At 41.5% G+C, this 20,904-nt stretch overlaps 1 non-coding gene and 1 pseudogene across 1 annotated transcript; both read right to left on the reverse strand.

Annotated features, from left to right (window-relative positions):
• Nucleotides 1-256: 256 nt before the first annotated feature.
• On the reverse strand, nt 257-358 carry LOC133762636 (U6 spliceosomal RNA). Its single transcript, XR_009866308.1, has one exon. It is a non-coding gene; the product is annotated as a U6 spliceosomal RNA (small nuclear RNA).
• A 10,856-nt stretch (nt 359-11,214) lies between these two features.
• On the reverse strand, nt 11,215-13,130 carry LOC133762116 (magnesium transporter NIPA2-like; annotated as a pseudogene).
• Between the last annotated feature and the right edge of the window lie 7,774 nt (nt 13,131-20,904).

The raw sequence follows: 20,904 nt of genomic DNA on the forward strand, positions 1-20,904 counted from the left end.
TTTTGTATTCATAAGATAGACACAGAAAATAAAGTAACATTAAGAAAGTGACTTCAGTGATCTCAGGAAAGGAGGTGCAGACAAAGTATTTAGAGGCTGTTCTAATGTGATGGGTGTCTACAAATAAGAACAGTGGCTGAGGGAATGGGCTCTACAGACACATTGTAAGGATGACAGGAGAGTTGACAAAAACTCTGAGAGTTCTTGCTCTACAGGCAAGCCCCCAAAAAGGAATGGATCAAGAAAACCCTCAGCCAAAACAGTCTTGGGGTGGAACAGTAAGTGTCATCCTTGTGCAGGAGCCATGCTAACCTCTGTATCATTCCAACTTTAGTATATGTGCTGCCGAAGCAAGCACGGAACAATAAGTGAACATTTGTGATCTACAAAGTATCAAGAATTTTTACAAATTGCCTCCTGTAATCTTTATGAAACCTTGCAAGATAGCTATCATTGCTTTCGTTGCATATGAGAATGATTAAGAAAATTGCTGAAGATTGTGGCATACCTCATGGGTTCCAGAGAGCACCTGTGTCCTGTTTCTCCAGAAGCCCAGAGAAGATCTCTTTCCAGACAACAGCAACCTGTCAGGAAGCAGCAGCTCTTGCCATACCTGTAATCTGGTAAACCAAACAGACATTCCTAGTCAAGCTGCTTCTTATAGAAGAATAATCCATTTTAGTGTGTCCCTTGGACAATGTCATTATGAGAATAAATAAAATAGAATTTATATTTTCCTCCAAGTTTATAGGAGTTCAGTTTTCCCAATTTAAATTGCATTTTTATTGTCCAGTATTCTGGGTTATAAACAAATTGTTCTTCACTAAGAAAAATGTTATCTGCTCTATAGTATAGAACAAGGCTATATAGGCACAGGCTCTGTACATAGATCAAACACAGGAAATGAAGTAGAAGATAAAAGCAATGGGATGGAGAAGGGGTATGGTAGACTTTATTAGAGTTTCTTCGAAGACAATGGGCAAAAAAAGTGCACTATAAATCCACAAAGTGTAGCATAAAATGAAACAATACTGCTTATGAAACACCTTCTCAAATTGTACACCAACAACCACAACCCCTCACCATACACACACAGCCTTGTCTTCCAGAAGCTCTGGGTCTGAAACAAAGCCTGACTTTTGGAACAAGTGAGAAATCTTTTGATAAATTATAAAAGACAGCATGGAATTTCAAAAAGATCTGCAAAAGAGAATAGCATAGTTGTTCAATCCTGAACTTTCACACTATCTAGCAAGAGAGAATTCACATGTACCTTCAAAAGAAAGAGGTGCTTCTTCAGAGAAAATGCCTATATTGACATATGAGCACAGAGAATTATTTTATACACTCCTGGTATGTCTCCTCCTCAAAATTCACTCTCTCAGCAAAGTCATAAACATCAGACATGTGGTTTTTTTAAAAAACATAAAGTAAAAGAGAACATTTCCCTTGGAAGGTACAACCCCTCAGGAAAGTGATCTTGCCTCCAGCACAAAGGTGACTCAGTGAGCCACAGTGAGCCTGGCCTTCAGTGTTACCTTCCCTGTCTTGTCAATAATGCCTCAAAGGTACATTTGCTTATAGTCTCCGTTTGGCTTTAGAGAGTAAGCTTTGGAGATTGGCAGGAATCGCCCCAAGAGAAGCCACACTTCAGATGTACAATCTTTTATGTTGGAATGACAAGCAGAGCAGTCGGGCAGAGGAAGAACAGGGAGAGTAAAATTCTCAGTGCTTGATAAAAGAATGGGCCTGAACTGAATCTGAGAATCAAACTGCTTGTTTACCATTTAGCTCTAAGGGAGGTACCACTAATCAGTCTTTCATTTAAACAACTCACTGCACACCTTCCAGGGCGGGAGAGCAGGTGCTTTGGTTGTTTGGGTTTGTTGTTGCTGTTGTTTGTTTTGTTGTTTTAGGTTATTCTACTGCAAAGTATTATTTTGATAGAAACAGGATAAGGGGATGAAAGATCTGAATCGTCTCTATCAGATTAATAGGAGTTTTGCTTTGTCGGTCCAAACTTGGGTTTCCAACATGTGAGGTGAACAGAATATGAACTCCCAGTATTTATACTTTCACAAAAGTATAACCCCTCCCCCTCAACTTAATGGACATAATTTGCATCTATATGACTTTTCTGATTTTTAACCCTGTGTATGCTTAGTTTTAAATGGTTATAAAAGGGTGAGGGTAGAGATGCTGGTCAGGATGTCTGTGTGCCACACTGCAGTAGCTGAGGTCCATCCCTGGCTCCAGCTTTGCCTCCTGGTTCTAGGTTCTACTAATTGACACCCTGAGAGGCAGAAGTGATGGCCCAAGTAGTGAGTCCCTGCCACCCTCTTGGGAAACCTGGATTGAGTTCCTGGCTCTTGGCTTTGAACATTGCAGCCCTGGCCATTGTAGGCATTTGGAGAAAGAACCAGTGAATAAAAGTGTTTCTTTCTCTCTCTCCCTCTCTCTCTCCTTCCTTCTTTACATACAGCTTCTTTTTCATTTTAAATAGTTGCACAAAGTCTATGAAGTTGATGGATAAAAATTTATTTAAAACACTTTCAGAATTTCAAAAGTCAGGTTTCTTAAAGCCAGTATTTAAGCGAATGTATAGAACCCATTTGTTTGTTTCTGTTTGACTTAATTCTCAGGTAGAGTGATTGGATCAGATGTAAATGCTTTGGAGGAAGAAGGATTTGAGTTCAGATCCTGATTTTGCCAGTTTTGGGTAATATACATCTGAAAATATTAATGATCTCCTCTGAAACTCAGGTGCTTCCTCTTTGAAATGAGGCTAAGTCTTCCATGACAAAACACAAAAACAGCAGCTAACACATGGTTGCAATGTGGTAATAGCTTAATGAAGGGTAATTACTGTAGTAAAAAGTTAAGTAGCATGTCCAGAGCCTTCCCTAGTCCTCTGCTGCCAACACAGTCCAATGTGCCTCTTGTCCATCCCCTCTCCCCTCCACTTACAAAGGAAGCTTTTGGACCTGGAATAGAACACAAGGTATCCACCACAATAAATGCAGAAAAAAAGAGAAAGTTCTGCACACAATGGAACCTCGAGGGACAATTTTAGAGCATTGACAGGAGAGACTCTGGAGCAGTGGGGAAATTTGGAGAGCAGAGGAAGGGGCTTCTATTGTTATTATTCTTAAAATTTGTTATCTTGGGGCCGGCGCTGTGGTGCAGTGGGTTAATGCCCTGGCCTGAAGCGCTGGCATCCCATATGGGCGCAGGTTCGAGATCAGGCTGCTCCACTTCTGATCCAGCTCTCTGCTATAGCCTGGGAAAGCAGTAGAAGATGGCCCAAGCCACTGGGCCCCTGCACCCCCGTGGGAGACCCGGAAGAAGCTTCTGGCTCCTGGCTTTGGATCAGTGCAGCTCTGGCCATTGTGGCCAATTAGGGAGTGAACCATCGGATGGAGGACCTCTCTCTCTCTCTCTCTCTCTCTCTCTCTCTCTCTCTCTGTTTCTCCTCTCTGTGTAACTCTGACTTTCAAATAAATAAATAAATCTTTTAAAAAATTTGTTATTTATATACTTTATTTGAGAAAGAGAGGGATAGAGAGACAGAGAGAGGCAGAGAGCCTCAACCTGCAGGTTCACAACTAAAGTGCTTCAAGAGCATGGGCTGGGTCAAGCAGAAGTGAGTAACCAGGAACTCAACCTGTGGATGGCATGTACTCAAGCATTTGAGCCATCATGTGCTACACACCAGGATGTGCATTTGCAGGAAGCTGGAAGTCAAATGTGACTCAAACCCAGGCACTTGAATATTGAATGTGGATATTCCAAGTAGTGTCTTAACTATTTCACTTAACACTCATCCCAGAGGAAGGAGATTTTTAAAGATGTTATCCCAGGTTATGAATTTGATTCCTTTAATGTTCTTCAATCAATAAAAATAAAGAATGTAATCACTTTTTTAAAATATAGGCAGCTACTAAATATTGCCCCTGGAGTATGACTTTGCTCTGGAAATAAGGTGTGTGGATCCTTAGTTGTACGAATATAAGGGATATATCATCATCATCACCATGGATGTTGATTTGTAGACTTGAGATTACAAGGTGAAGGGGTATAACTCTGTTCATGACCTATCCTGCTCCTGAATGAGGTAGGTGTGCTACCCAGTACACACAAAGATCACACTGTGACACTGGTTTTTTTTCTGAAGAAAACTTTTATTTAATGGGTACAAATTTCATAAGTACAACTTAAGTAATATAGTTATTCTTCCCACCATATCTTCCCTCCCACCCCTACTCCCACCACATATCCTCTTCCCTCTCCCATTCCCAGTCCCATTCTCTATTAAGTTTAATTTTCAATTAACTGATACACAAAAGACCAACTCTATGCTAAGTAAAGATTTCAACAATTTGCACAAAAAAAAAAAAAAACATGAAAACAAGTTTTACAGTTAACTATCATAATACAACTCATTGAGGACAGAGGTCCTGCATGGGAAGTTAGTGCACAGTGAATCCTCTTGTTAATTTAACAATTAACAATTTGTTAATTTAACAATTAACAATTGATATGATATCAATGATCACCCAAAGTTCTTTTTTTTTTTTTTTTTTTGACAGGCAGAGTGGACAGTGAGAGAGAGACAGAGTGAAAGGTCTTCCTTTTGCCGTTGGTTCACCCTCCAATGGCCGCCGCGGTAGCGCGCTGAGGCCGGCGCACCGCGCTGATCCGATGGCAGGAGCCAGGTGTTTATCCTGGTCTCCCATGGGGTGCAGGGCCCAAGGACTTGGGCCATCCTCCACTGCACTCCCTGGCCACAGCAGAGAGCTGGCCTGGAAGAGGGGCAACCGGGACAGAATCCGGAGCCCCGACCGGGACTAGAACCCGGTGTGCCGGCGCCGCAAGGCGGAGGATTAGCCTAGTGAGCCGCGGCGCCGGCCTCAAAGTTCTTGACATGAGCTGCCAAGGCTATGGAAACCTTTTGAATCCACAGTCTCTAGCAGTATTCAGACAAGGCCATAAGCAAAATGGAAGTTCTCTTCTCCCTTCAGAGAAAAATACATCCTTCTTTGATGGCCACTTCTTCCCACTGGGGTCTCTCTCCCAGAGATCCTTCATGGTGGACATTTTTGTGCTACAGTGTCTTGGCATTCCATGCCTGAAAAGCTCTCATGGGCTTTTCAGCCAGAATGCCTTAAGGGCTGAGTCTGAGGTCAGAGTGCTATTTAAAGTGGTAGTCATTCTATGAGTCTGCCATGGGGACTGCTTCCCATGTTGGAATATTCTCTCCTTTTTAATTCTATCTATTATTATTACCAGACACTTGATCCTATTTATATGATCATTTTAACACTTAATTCTATCTATATGTTCACTTTAACACTTAACATGGCATTTTTACAACTCAGCTTACTGGGATTTAGGGTCTCACAGCAAGTTTTTAAACAGCACCCTTAGAAGTAACTCTAGAAATGTATGTAGGGGGCTGGTGCTCTGGTGTAGTGGGTAAAGCCACCACCTGCAGTGCCAGCATCCCATATGGGTGCTGGTTCTAGTCCCAGCTACTCCCCTTCAAGTCTAGCTCTCTGCTGTGTCATGGGAAAGCAGTAGAAGATGGTCCAAGTCCTTGGGCCCCTGCACCCATGTGGGAGACCCAGAAGAAGCACCAGCCTCCTGGCTTCGGATTGGTGCAGCTCCCACCATTACAGCCATCTGGGGTTGAACCAGCGGATGGAAGACTTTCTCTCTCTCTCTCTCTCACTCTCGCTCTCTCTGCCTCTCCTTCTCTCTCTGTGCAACTCTGACTTTCAAAAAAAAAATAAATGTATGCAAAACTGAACTTTACAGTTACAAACTTCCTCCTCCCACTCTTATTCCCACTGTTTTTTTTTAACTGAGATCTATTTTAAATTGACTCTATACATATATGATTAACTCTATGTTAAGTACAGAGTTCAACAAATAGTATAAAGAAGAGAAAAATATACCTGTTCCTTGACAGCCAAGGCAAGGGCTATTCAAGTCATTGCTTCTCAAAGTTCAATTTCACTTCTAACAGATTCCCTTTTAGGTGCTCTATTAGTTATTACAGGTCAGGGAGAAAATATGGTATTTGTTCCTTTGGGAATGGCTTATTTCACTAAATATGATGTTTGCCAGATTCATCCATTTTGTTACTTATATAATCGGATTTCTTTTTTTTTTTTTACTACTTTGTAGGATTCTATACATATGAATTTCAGCATCATTTTTTCTAGATCTTTTTGTTATTTTTATTGATATTGCATTGAATCTCTAAGTTGATTTTTTGAAGAATGGACATTTAGATGATATTGATTCTTCCAATCCATGAACATAGAAGATTTTTCCATTTTTTTTGTATCTTCTTCTATTTCTTTCTTTAATGTTTTATAATTCTCATAATAGAGATCTTCCACATCCTTGGGTAAATTTATTCCAAGGTATCTGATTATTTTTTGTAGCTATTGTGAATGAGATTGATCCTAGAAGTTCTTTCTCAGTTGTGGCATTGTCTGTGTATACAAAAGCTGTTGATTTTTTTGTATTGATTTTGTATTGTGCCAATTTAATAAATTTCTATGAGTTCTAATAGTCTCTTGGTGGAATCTTTTATTTATATATATATATATATATATATATATAATCTTTTCTATATATATATAGAATCCTGGCATCTGCAAATAGGGATAGTTTGACTTCTTTCTTCCCAATTTGTATCCCTTTGATTTCTTTTTCTCATGAATGGCTCTGGCCAAAGCTTCCAGGACTATACTGAATATCAGTAGCTATGGTGGACATCCCTGTCTGGTTCCAGATCTCAGTGGAAATGCTTCCAACTTTTCCCCTTTCAGTAGGATGCTGGCCGTGAGTTTGTCATAACTTGCCTTGATTGTGTTGAGGAATGTTCCTTCTATACCCAATTTGGTTAGAGTTTTCATCATGAAAGGGTGTTGTATTTTATCAAATGCTTTCTCTGCATCTATTGAGATAATCACGTGGTTTTTGTTCTTCAGAGTTTGATTACTCTGTGTCATGGTGAAGATCTTTTCTGGTCATGTCTATTAGTATTTCTATGTGCTTCCTGCACTTGGATATCCCTTTCTTTCTCAAAATTAGGGACATTTTCTGTTATTATTTCACTAAAAAGGCCTTCTAATCCTTTCTCTCTTTCCACACCTTTAAGAATTCCTAGAACCCATATGCTTGGTGTTTTGATAGTATCCTATAGATTACAGTGTTTTTTAGTTTTCTAATTTCCTCTTCTTGTTTTTGGTCTGACTGTATAATTGCCTAGTCTTTGTCTTCTAAGTCTGATATTCTTTCTTCTGCTTCATTAATTCTGTTGTTAAGGCTTTCCACTGCATGTTTTGTTTGTTCTCTTGAATTCTTCATATCCAAGATTTCATTTTGATTTCTCTTTAAGATCACAATTTTATGGGAGAAATTTTCTTGTCATGAATTGATTTTATTAGTGTATTTACTTCTGATTACTTCTAAGTAATCCAATGATCAATTTTTTGAATTTCATTTCTGGCATTTCTTCAATCTCATTATCTTCACAAACTAGGATTGAAGTGTTATGTTCTTTTGGGGGCATCATGTTGTCTTCCTTATTCTTGTTTCTTGAATTAGTGTGTTTGCTATTTGGCATTTATAGAGATATTTGTTGGTTTCTTCTTTGTCTTTTCACTGTGGAAGCTTTTATCTTTGCACTTTGTGTGGATTAGTGGAGTGTCTGCTTTTAGGGAATACCTAGAGGCATGTGGTGGGTGTGGCCAAGGAGCTCTGTTCAGTGCTCCAGGGTGAAGGGGGTGTCTGAGGTGACACACCCAGGTTTGGCATGGTAAATCTCCTTCTTCTTCTTCTTTTTTTTTTTTTTAATCAGAGAGGATGTTTCTTTTTGTCTATTGGTATAAACTCAGCTGAGCTCCTCTCCTCAAAAGAGACCAGTGTCTGGGCACTAGCCCCAGTGAGTATATTATTTGTCTGCTCTACCACAAGGACCACATGAAGGTTCTGTGCAGTTCTCAATGTAAGCTCAGATTCCCCAGAAATGTCCCTCACCAGGTAACCAGGGAGCCTTGATCATGTGGAGCCTCCCACAGTGACTGCCCAAAGTCCCAGCCACACCCTGAATCCTCCCACGCAGCCTCAGTGTTTTCACAGTCCCGGTACATAAGCTTCCCACATTCATGAGCACCCAGGCCCCTGTCTGTTCTCCCTGCCAGACTCAGGAGTCTCCACTTGGCTGGTTGCTGGGTGCAGACACAAGCTGGCACAGCTGTTACATATGTCCAAAATGGCACCTGCTCTCTATCAACTTGTTACAGGATGCTGTTGCAGGGTGATCAGACAGAGAGAGAGAAACCTGCTTCCTCTTTTGTTTTTTCTCCTCTAGTTTGGCAGGTGCACTATCATCCACAGGACCCCAAGCCAGATTCCCTCTAGGCTCTTCCTGCAGCTTTTTCACCAGTGCTTTGGGCTGTTGCCACCTGGTCCCACCTCACTCTCAAACACTGGTACGGAGACTTTCGGTTGCTGGGGTCCTCAGTTGTGGGTGTCCCTGCCCTCCGCATAGGTCCACTGTGTCCCTCCAATTTGTGTAGAGTTTCCTCTGCTGTTTTCTCCCTAACTTTTCCCTGAGACTACACTCTTTCCACTTTTTAAAAGCTATATTTTCCTAGACTAGAGCAGCAAGCTCCCTCCCTACTCAGACATCTTAATCCCTCTGAGGTCTTTTGAGATGAGGAAGCCTTTATTTGCCAGCCAGCAAAAGAGGCAGGAAGTGTGATTCAAATCTGGGAAAAGTTTTATGGGGGTGAGGAAAGAGAAGTCAGGATGTGGATACGTGGACAGGGCAATGTCTGATTGGTGGGGCCCATGGCAGCACCACATATGACTTCATACCAGGAAGAATCCAGTCAGCAGATGTTGTAATCTGCCGGCCCTTTCACTTCCTAAATCTCTCTGATTCTTCTGTTTCTGCTTGTTCTCCAACTTTCGTTACTGAGGTAGACAGTGGTGGAGAACTCTGGTTCTGGGTGTCATCTGTGGGTCACAGCCCCCATTTTTGCATATGTGTGGCTCAGTTTTAAACAGCTGTCCTAAGATAACAGAAACTTTAAAAAAAATGATGAGAACTTTGTGTCCAGAACCTATTGGTAAAGTATACTTCGGGGGAGATGGGGAGGGGGAACAGAGTGGGATACTTTTTAGGTTTGGAGTGTCAGGAGGAGGATGAATTAAGATGGCAGCAACCCAGTCCCAGTAACATCTTGCTATTTAGAAAGGCTACTCTTGTTTACATGACCTCACTGCCTAACAAGAGGTTAATTTCCTCCCCTGGTTCATCAGTACCAGGGACTCCAGCTGGATGGGGTACGTTAGTAGCCAAGTATCTCCTCTCTGGAAACCTAAGTATGAGTCTGGGCTTAATGGTGAAGGGGTCCAGCCAATCTTCGAGGAGAGGGATACTTTTGAAGAATGCTGTTTTTTCAGAGGCAGCACAGGGTTTTCTCTTCCCAGGTCACTCCCCTGTCCTCTCCAGCAATCATGTCATAGAGAGCAAAGCCTTAATATCATTCTCAGTAACTCAACAGTAAGTGCAGTGTATACACAACATTAAAAATTGCAAAAAATAAAGTCTAATTTGGATTTATTAAACAAATCAGGACAGCCACATCATTCCTGAATGTACCCAGATCTTGGTTGTTTCTCTGAGTTCTTAATTTTCTAAAGATTTATTTTGTTATTTATTTATTTGAAATGCAGAGAATGACACAGAGAGAAGAAGAGATAAAGATCTTCCATCTGCTTGTTCACTCCCCAAAAGCTTTCTATAGACAGGGCTGGGCCAGGCCAAAGTCAGGAGCCAGGAACTCCATCCTGGTTTCCCACATGGATTGCAGGGACCCAAGCATTTGGGCCATCATTGTCCCAGGCACATTAGCAGAAAGTTGGATTGGAAGCAGAGCAGCCAGGACTTAAACCAGCACTCTGAAATGGAATGCAGGTATCCCAAGAGGCATCTTAAACTGCACCACATCACCAGCCCCAGGAGTTCTGTTCTTAAGTAATTCAATTACCTTCTTGACTTGAACACCCAGTAAAAAGCTAAGAACAAACAAAAAAGTCAATATTAGCTCAGAGTTACAACTTAAGGAAAAGTGAAATTGAGAACAGCAACAAAACCACTAAGCAGATCAGCTCACAAGACCCATATATATTATCAACTCCATCAATAGATTATTCTCCCAACCAGAGTAAACAGCTGGAAATAGCTTTGCATTGCAAGTGGCAATAGAAATGAATCAGACATTCACATATACAAGAGGAGAAACCATTCCAAAGCTTTATCCAATTAAGAAATAATGTATAAGAAATTAGAAAAATTAATGTTCAGATCTCCACCAACCTATACTGATAGAAGTCATAGAGTAATACCATGGATTCTGCATAGTGTTGTAGTTCACAACAAAGCTTCTAGAGTCAAGGCAACATGTTGAATAAATTTTGTGGAATCTCTTTAGTGAGGTATTATGGAAATTTCTGGAAATTTGAAGGGTCAAGTAAATCATTAAGTGTGTAGCTTTTTAAAAAATAAATTAAGCCATTTCAAAGGGAAACTCGAAGTCCTATTGTGTAAGTTGAATTCAACAGCAATTTCAGTTCAGAAGCACCAGATGAAAAGAATGTTGGCACCTCAAGATGTTGGACAACATGTTTTATAGTGAAGTCTGAAGCACACTCCCCCTCTTCCCAGATACACCCAGATGGCATGCTTGAGCACAGGTGCATCCCAGGTATACACCATGTGCTGCAAATACACACACATTTAAAAATGCCACGGATGGTCATGAATGGGAAAGAAATGACTTAGTGCCTGGGAATGCTGAGAGTGCAATGAACTTGGCAGGGCTGAGGTGGCTGGTTTCAACAAATTGGTTTCCAAGTGAAACTGGGATCTTTTACCACGATCCAGGCAATCAACAGCAGCAATAGCATCCCTCTGCTTTTGGCTTCCTATATTGTTTCTCTTCCCCCTGAGTCATTTCTCTTCCTGCCAAGTGCTAATTCCCTGTTTATGAGCAGGAAAGGAGGAACGGGCCTGTTACAGAGTGTTGTGTGCAAGAACAGATCTTGTTTCATCATCACCTTGAAAGAGGACAAGTAATAAACATCTTTTTTTTTTATTTTATAGATTAGCCTTTTAATTACATCTCCTTAAAAAGCTGTCAGGGTTCCATTTCTTTAGGAGGTATTTTCACCAGTGTGTTGTTCAATTCCACAGGTTATGCTTTCTTCATTACTATTAAGAACTTCATCCATATGAGAGAGATCGCTATTTACTGCTTTTTCATCTTTCTGAAGACAAGGCAAACTTGTTAGACTAAAGCTGACATTTTTTCTCTTTTTTAAGATTCATTTATTTATTTGAAAGTCAGAGTTACAGAGAGAGAGGAGAGACTGAGAGAGAGAGAGAGAGGTCTTCCATCTGATGGCTCACATGCCAATTGGCCGCAATGGCCAGAGCTGCGTAGATCCGAAGCCAGGAGCCGAGAGCTTCTTCCGGGTCTCCCACAAGAGTACAGGGACCCAAGGGCTTGGGCCATCTTCTACTGCTTTCCCAGGCCACAGCAGAGAGCTGGATTGAAAGTGGAGCAGCTGAGACTATAACCGGTGCCCATATGGAATGCCGGCGCTTCAGGCCAGGGCGTTAACCCGCTGCGCCACAGCGCTGGCCCCATAAAGCTGACAACTTTAAAGGCATGCAACAGGATGATCTCCACAATGATTGTAAAGAAGCCCCTCGGAGTACCAATGACATCATCAATAGGCATATCTTGCCAGTCCTTGAAAAGAATAGCTGAACACATTAAGACAGAGGTTGTAAAGAATACATAATATATTGGAGTCACAATGGAAGTGTTGAATATGTCTAGGTTCCTGTTTAGGTAATCTGTGTGCTCACACAGACAACCAGGCTCAGCAGAAGGATCCAGGCCAGAGGATGCTGTAGCATGGGCTTTCCTGCAAAAAGCTCTTTGATAGCAATGCCCAGGCCCTTCACACAGGACACTGAAAATGCTCCAATGACGGAACAGATTGGTATGTATGCAAGAATGTTTGTCCAGTGGCGAGGTCCTACCACAAAGATGAATATCAAGGACACAATGACCACAAGTGTTTGGAAGACCACAAAACCTGGATCACCTAGTTTGTAAGACACTTCATTTAAGGTCTCAATCTCCTCTTTTTTTGGAGCATGAATAACTGTAGATCCCAGAATGCTTAGCAAACATTCAATTTTCCCATGAAGATGAGGTCTTTCATTTAGAAAGTATGAAGAATGAATGGCACTTATGAGTACGCTGAGAGCTCCTAGCGGAGCTGGTGCAAATGCATAAGCAGCAAAGTTGGCCACCTCCCCAACTCCCCTTGACTGCAGTCCAGCCCACCACAACCATTCTTCCAGATATGCACAGCCACCTTGATGTGCTCTCATGGAACCTTTTCTGGCAAGTCGCAGAAGTCCTTTTTTTTTTTTTTTTTTTTTTTTTTCCAAAATGAAACTCCCACCAGGGAAAATACTGGAGCACATAGCCAACCCCAGACCAATATGAAAGTCATACTTTCCATGCCTTTGGCTCGTTTTATTTGTTACTTAAAAAATTCCTGTGAATTACATTGATCACGGAAGAGAGAAACTGCTGGTACTGGAGGCAGAATGATGCAGTGTTCAAATAATTTGAAAAGAGGACAACATCGGGAGGAATGTCCTGAAAGGATCGCGTTGCTTTGCTGTCCTTACACCTGTTAACACTGCTCCCAGTCTCTGTAACTGAAGGTCAATTGCAGCCAGGAGAGCAGGTAAGCTAAATATGTTCTCTCACGAAAAAAGGGCTTGAAGAGGTTAAGAGAGGGTTTATGCACTCTCATGTCCTCATAAATGTGACCCTTTATTCCCATGTAAAGTTTTAAGCCTTGGCAGAGTGGCTCCAGCCCCAGTCACCAGGCTGGCCGCACGGGTCCCCTCGGTGACCTAACCCCAGACACCTCAGTTCACACACCTGCGCCCGAGCAGCCACCACCTTCATCGCTGTCCAGGGGGAAGTGTGAGCATCTGGGACTGCAGCCATGCCTGATGCCTCCTCCATGTGGAGCTCCGAGGAGTACCTGCCCCAGGCGACCTATGGCCCCGCAGCTACAGGGACCTACGGCCACCGCCGAGAAAACCAAACTTGTATAATTATTAAAGTAGTTAGTGGGTGAGTTTTAATGCTGGCACTCTAACAGGACATCAGATTGAATCCTTACAGCGTATGCTTCTCTCTCTGGCATGTAGATACCATCTTTTTAAGAAATTAAATTGTGCAAGCACCTTTTTAAAAAGTTATGGTTTTTATTTCACATGTATAAAAAAATCCTTCCTCTTTATGTGCTACACCACAAACGTCCCAGAATTGCTCAAAATAATTTCTTCCATAGATATCCTTTAGAAGGCAAGAACCTGGCTGGCACCATGGCTCAACAGGCTAATCCTCCGCCTAGCAGCGCCGGCACACCGGGTTCTAGCCCCGGTCGGGGCACAGGATTCTGTCCCGGTTGCCCCTCTTCCAGGCCAGCTCTCTGCTATGGCCCAGGAGTGCAGTGGAGGATGGCCCAAGTGCTTGGGCCCTGCACCCGCATGGAACACCAGGAGAAGCACCTGGCGGCGGCCATTGGAGGGTGAACCAACGGCAAAGGAAGACCTTTCTCTCTGTCTCTCTCTCACTATCCACTCTGCCTGTCAAAAATGAAAAAAAAAAAAAAAGAAGAAGAAGAAGAAGGCAAGAACCTGAGGACACATTGATTGCAAAGGAGCAGTAATTGAAGAGCACTGCCTGTGGGTAGGGGTACTAAGTTGTTTCTGTGTTAGAGAACATATGCCCAAATATCACAAAATGAACTTGTTGAATAGCAGCCTTACTTCTGCAGTTTTATGCTCATATCCCACATAAGGCAAAGACGAGAAACTTGGTACAAAAGACGCTATACCTTACCCCATGAGCGTTAGCTATTGCACTGCAAACATCTGCTTCCTCCCCCTGACTTGAGTGGCCCTGCTTCTATTTGTTTTTTTTTTTTAAAGATTTATTTTTTACTTGAGAGACAGAGTTACACATAGAGAGTAGAGGCAGAGAGAGAGAGAGGTCTTCCACCTGCTGGTTCACTTCCCAATTGGCCGCAATGGCTGGAACTGCGCCGATCTGAAGCCAGGAGCCAGGAGCTTTTTCTGGGCCTCCCACGGGGGGTGCAGGGGCCCAAGGACTTGGACCATCTTCTGCTGCTTTCCCAGGCCATAGCAGAGAGCTGGATCGGATGAGGAGCAGCTGGGACTTGAACCGGTACCCTTACGGGTTGCCAAGCACTTCAGGCCAGGGTGTTAACCCGCTGTGCCACAGCTCCAGCTCCTTCTATTTGTTTTGTGTTCTGAGCAGTGCAGAATTTTTGGCAATGCATTTTGGACCACAATGGCTGAAGGCATATACAGGGATGGATGAAAGGGCTAGTTCTGAATCAGGGAAAACGTCCTGCTAGATAGCAAAATGCAAGTTTTACAGCATCTTGAAATCCTTGCAAAGACAGAGTCAAGGGCACAGAGAAAGCAGAGGGTTTTCAAGGAGAGATGCAAAGTGCTTCGACATGAGGAAAGCCCTGTAATCATGAGGACTTGCTGACAATGACAGAGTAGAAGAGAAAAACTGTTGGTTGCAGCACATCACTGCTGAGTGGGATTTGAAGAGACTGCACTCATGGCTTTGTCTCCATGGGACCTATGCTTGAAGCAGCAGTTCAGACAGTGTGGTCCTCTATTCAGCAGTGTCAGGCCACTCAGAATATGCAAGAAACATTAAAGCCTGGGCTCCCGTTTACCTGCAAAGTTAGAAACTCTGGGTTAAGGTCTTCAATATGCATTTACGCATTTTAACAAAAGCTCCAAGTGATTCTAATGCCTGCCAAGGGTTAGGATCTCATTTCATGCTGTAACATCCACATGTTTGGAGCCCTGTCTGTGAATGAGTGTACTTATAAACATTTTAACAAGAGTATTAACCTTTGAGCTTCTGCCTGTTTTAACTCAAAAGTAGGATCAATAAGAAATCTAAAAAATATAGAAAAAGGGCCAACAAGAAAACACAGAGGTAATTTGCTTTTCTTTTTTAACAGTCCAGTGTGAATCCTTTGAATTCCTGGTGATATTTGTTTTCATTTGGAAGAGACTTTGAACAAATCTGTTGTCATTTTGCAGATGGAGAAGCTGAGTGGGACAGTTTTCAGTGACAAGCCCTTGCAAAACAGCAGGTTCAGGGCTGGCATTGTGGTGTTTGGGGTAAAGCCAGTGCCTGTGATGCCAGCATCCCATATGGGTATCTGTTCAAGTCCTAGCTGCTCCACTTCCCATCCAGCTCCCTGCTAATGTGCCTAAGAAAGCAGCAGAAGATGGGCCCCTACACCCACATGTGAGAACAGCCCCGGACATGGCTTGCTTTTTCTCTCTCTCTGTCTCCCCCTCCTTCTCTTTCTTTAAAAATCTGCTGTTCAAATAAGTAAATAAAAAAACAAAAAACCAGCAAGTTCATGATCTTGTGTCTGAGGAACACTGGTCATAGGTGAAAGTTTAATTTGAAAAGATATTCTTGGTTTGGGAGGAAAATAAAATGCTTCCCTCATTTTATGGAGTTACATGGTGCATTTAAACTTCCTCCCCACGCCCTGGCTCCTGCCAGAGGCAGGTGTGGAGAGGCCTATCATTGGAGGCAATCGGTCAGCAGATGGCACAGCACAGCAGACTGGGCCCCAGCTGCAAAGCTGCCTGTGCCAAGGGAATGAAAGAGGCTTTTTACTCTGAGTGCTCCCTCCCCCATAGGCGCAGCACCAGCACAGGCCTGACTTCTCTGTGAACGCATCCGGTTCTGCAAGGAAATCATAAGCAACTTGTCAGCAAGGACTGCCCGCAAGTGAGTACAGGGATAAGCTTGGTAATAATTATTAATTATTAGTGTTTTACCCGTGCGTTCCACCTCTCCTTCCTTCAGAAGGTATTTAAGGGGAGCAGGCCTCATTCTTCAGGACTAGTCATCTGTGCCCCTCTCCTGAGCTTCAACATCTTCAGAAGACAATAGCTTACAGAGTCAGGCCCCATCTGTGTCTTCACTCTCCCCAATGTCAAGTTCACTGCACACAGTAAGGGCTCCATAAATATTTGGTGAATTAATGAGAGAGTGAATGTGAAAGCAACAAGTGAAAATGGTAAATTGAGTGTAAACCCTAAGGAAAATTGCCTGTTTTTCAGATGAGTGGTGCTTCCTGAGAGTTGAATCCATTTTACTTTACTTTTAGGAGTACAGATAGTAAGGAGGCATGGAAAGGCATTGAGATCACCATGAAATAAAGGATACAAAGCAGATCATTGTGTAATTCCATGTCTGGGCAAAGAAATCTCTGGATTTTCCGGGAAGAAAGAGCCTTGGATTTGGATATGCTCCAAACCAGAGCTCAAGCCTTCAGTGGAACTGAGATAAGCAGTTATGGTCCCATATGAAAACTGAAACTCAGAGCAGACAAAAAGACATCCATGAACTGACTGTATATTTAGAGACAAAATTATGTAACATGCCATCTTAGAACTAAAGTATTTTCTGATACAAAAGTGAACCTCTAAAACCAAGAGGAGTAAAAAACTGAATGTCAGTTTTTGGACAGCTAGGAAGGAATTGTGAAAGTCCTAATAGTTGTACTATATTTCAAGGAACTAAATGAATTAGTTCAAGTTATGGTTTTTTCATTCTGCCTACACCTTTTTTCTGTTTAAAGTCTTAATAAGGAGTGAAATTAAGAAGATATTGACATTTGGGGGGGATTAGAGTCAAATGAACTTGGAAGAAAATCAATAGCTGATTTAATATAGAAAAACATAAAAGTTCTTAAAGAAGAAATTTCACCTTTTTTATTTTTATCTTTATATTTGTGTTCAAAAACATATGGTACAATATATTCAATTTTTTTACTTTTATCTTTAGTAATGAAACATAATATACAGACAGCTTAATTTTTCTTATACTGACTTAAGCACACAGCAACTAATTAAATTGACCAGCTGTTTTAAGTTCTAGCCAATGCTTTTGCTTACAATTTTGTTAGGAAAGACATAAATGACATATTAGAAACAACTCCCTATTGACTTTTTAAAAATTTGTTTTAAAGATTTATTTATTTATTTATTTATTTATTTGGCAGAGTTACAGAGAGGCAGAGGCAGAGAGAAAAAGAGAGATCTTCCATCCTCTGGTTTGCTCCCCAAAGGGCTGCAATGGCCAGAGCTGCTCCTATCCGAAGCCAGGAGCCTGGAACTTCTTCCAGGTCTCCCACTTGGGTGCAGGGGCCCAAGGAGCTGGGCCATCTTCTGCTTCTCCAGGCCATAGCAGAGAGATGGACTGGAAGTGGAGCAGCCAGGACTCAAACTGGCACACATATGGGATTCTAGCACTGCAGGCAGCAGCTTTATCCACTACACCACAGCACCGGCCCCTCACACTATTCTTTAAAGTAAGGAGAGGTAAAAATATCTTGGCTGGTGAATAATGGAAATTGCGAAGAAGTAATAATCTGATTTAGTGATTGGTAAACATGATCTAAATAAATTCTGTCCCTTTAAAAAGGTATTTATCTATTTATTGTTTATTTGAAAAAGCAGATAACGAGAGAGTGACAGAGAGAGGAAAAAAAAAAAGATATCTCATTCCCTGGTTCACTCTCCAAATGACCAACAGCCAGACAGGGCCAAGCTGAAGCCAGGTGCCCAGAATTCAGTCCATGGCTCCCAATTACTTGTGCCATCACCTGCTGCCTCCCAGATCACATTAACAGGAGCTGGAACTGGGAACAGAGCCAGGTATCATATCCAGGCATTTCAATATGGAACCTACACCCGCCCACTCTCTCCTTTTTGATGGTCTTTCTTCCTCAGAAGTTTCCTGGATTGGTTTATGTTCACTTGGAAGCCTGTGACAGCCTGATAAGAGCAGCAAACATGCTTTTATTCCTGTATCCCTGCAGCTGATACAGCACCTATCATGGCAAAATGGAAGACAGAAAGGAAGGAACAAGGCAAAAAAATTATTTTTTGTTGTCATATTTAAAGTATTCCTGATTGATCGTTTTCTTGAAAAAAAAAAAAAAAGTAATGAGCCTTGTCATTTTATCTCCATAATTGGTCTGCTAGTGGCAAGGGTTTCTGAACTTAATGTATATGTATTGAATCATTTCCTCATGTATAATATTAATTACTAAAGAATGTTGAAAAAAGAATAGAGAACTCAAAAATAAATTATGTGTCTTGAATTTGCAGAAACCAATTATTACTCATCCTTATTCTGAAAATGTTACTTAAAAAAAAACTTAGCAAACTATTTTTAGTAGTTGTGTCCATTATATTTGAACTAAAATTTTTCAAATACAGTGCAATTGAACTAGAATCCTGTAACAGATGACTACATTTTCACATTCTTAAGTAGCAGCTCTGCTTCCCCCTTGCTTGCTTAGTGAACAAAGCTGAGAATATACTGCCATCTATCTCCCTGTTTGTTTTCTGATCTCATTTTTTTAAGCTTACTGAGCTTAAAAAAAAAAAAAAAGACACATGTAGGTTTTCAACCTTTATAAGTTGCAGACCAGGGACCAAAGTCAAAAAGTTTGTGGGAAATGGAGTTAAACGGTAAGTTTATTTTGGTGCAAAAATGGTTTTGCAATTCATGCATAGCTCATCATAATATCCATTTGTTGTGAACTTTTTGAAGATCCTTCAAATGCATACATTTCCATTTTTTGCCAGCAAAATAAACTTATCTTTTAATTCTGCTTTCCACAAACTTTTAAAATTACCCTACTATCTTCAGATATCAGTTATGCTCAAAATTTCAACCATAGGAAGTGGCATTGTGGTTTGGCAGGTTAGGCCCTCCCTGTTACACTAGCTTCCCATGTGGGTGCTTGTTCAAGCCCAGGCTGCTCCACTTCTGATACAGCTCCCTGCTAATGCACATGGGAAAGCAACGCAATGGGTCCCTGCCCCACATGGGTGACCTGGAAGAAGCTCCTGGCTCCTAGCTTTGACCTGGCCTGCCCCAGGATTGAAGCCACATGGGCAGTATACCAGCAGGTGGAAGATCTCAACTCTGTCTCTCTCCTATGTCCCCACCTCCCCCATAACTCTATCCTTCAAATAAATAAATAAATCTTAAAAAAAAAAAAAAAACTTCAGCTAAAAACTTAGTTGAGTATCATAAATGGAATTAGTACTTTGCACATAATGGGTGCTTAAATATTTGGATGGTTCATTGAAATTGCAATCCAGAAAATCATTTCTATGTAGACAGGATGTTGGAATGGGGAGAGAAAGACAAGATTACTTCTGAAATAATGCAGAAAGATAGAGTTTAGTGGTTAGGTGTGCCAGGTAAGGGTAAGATCAAAGTGGTTATTGATGCTGATGGTGATGATAATAATGTGGTAATTTTGGTTGCAAAATCAGACAAGGTTCTATGGAACTCGTGGTATTTGAGATACACCCAGGAAGCAGAATTGTAGAATGCAAAGTCTGTTCTGGAACAACTGACAATGTGGTGAGGCTGGAGCATAGACAATATAAAGAGAAAGATGAGGCTGAGTTGGAAAGTCCGACCAGATTTTATAGAGGCTTTGAATACCTTTTTGTGGCATTTACATTTATTTTCCAGAAATATGGAGTCATTAAAGGCTTTTAAACAGGAAAATGAAGTGAACAGATTGTGTGTTAGGAAAATGCTGGTCACAGATGGAGAAAGGATGAGTTTAAGGGACCAGAGAGAAGAGGCCATTGCAGAAATCCAGATCAGAAATGACAAGTCTGATAGAGCAGTGGCTGTGGGATGCTGGAGATTTTCTGAAGGCAGAATTCACAGCATTTGGCTGCTGACTGTGTGTTAGAAGGGAGATATGTAGATGAGAGGATGGACTATGTAGATAGGACAAACTGGGCACCTACGATGAGTTGTCTTTAGTAAACTCATGAATCCCACAGTATTCAATGACAACCTATTTTATTGCAGATATTGTGTTAGATTCTGGAGATCCAGAGACAAAATAACAATAAATCCAAATGCACCTATGTTATATAAAAATTTTTCATCATTATAAAGTCAAAGGACTAAGAATGAAGTCTGAACTTATAAACTTGTGACTAAGGATAATATTGTAACAGTTATGTCCAATACCCTTCATATGTGCTCAATAGAGAAGTGGGTAGGTAACAATGGGGATTACATGGTAGAAGAAGCACTTGAAGAGGGGACTGACTTTTCCAGGAATCAAAGAGATTTGTATTAAATTAAAACATTCTGTGGAACAGTCTAGCATATCGATGAAAATGAAAAATCATAATATGGTAACATATCCCAGCTTCATAGACTTGTGCACATACAAGCACATACCCATATACTAACAGTAGAAAAAATGTGAAGTGTATATATCAACCTGTTAACAGCTACACTCCCCCACAATGGGTTGACAGATCTGGTGTTGTTTTACTCAATTCTTTGTGCTTTTTTTGTATTGTATCTTTTTTTTTTTCTATTTTAACTACATGTTGCTGCTATACGTCTGCAATGGCCAGTAATGCTATTTTGATTGGAAAAGCTGATAGAGTGGTTAGTATAGAGGAGGTTGGGGAGAACCATATGGCAGTGGAAGGGGACATGTGGAAACTTCAACATCACACAGGGGCTGGTGCTCTGGCATAGCAGGTAAAGCCACCATCTGCAATGCTGGCATCCTACATGGGTGCTGTTTTGAGTCCCAGCTGCTCCAATTCCAACCTAGCTCTGTGCTATGGCC

Source organism: Lepus europaeus, chromosome 6 (assembly GCF_033115175.1).
Source record: "Lepus europaeus isolate LE1 chromosome 6, mLepTim1.pri, whole genome shotgun sequence".
In the NCBI taxonomy this organism is placed as follows: Eukaryota; Metazoa; Chordata; class Mammalia; order Lagomorpha; family Leporidae; genus Lepus; species Lepus europaeus.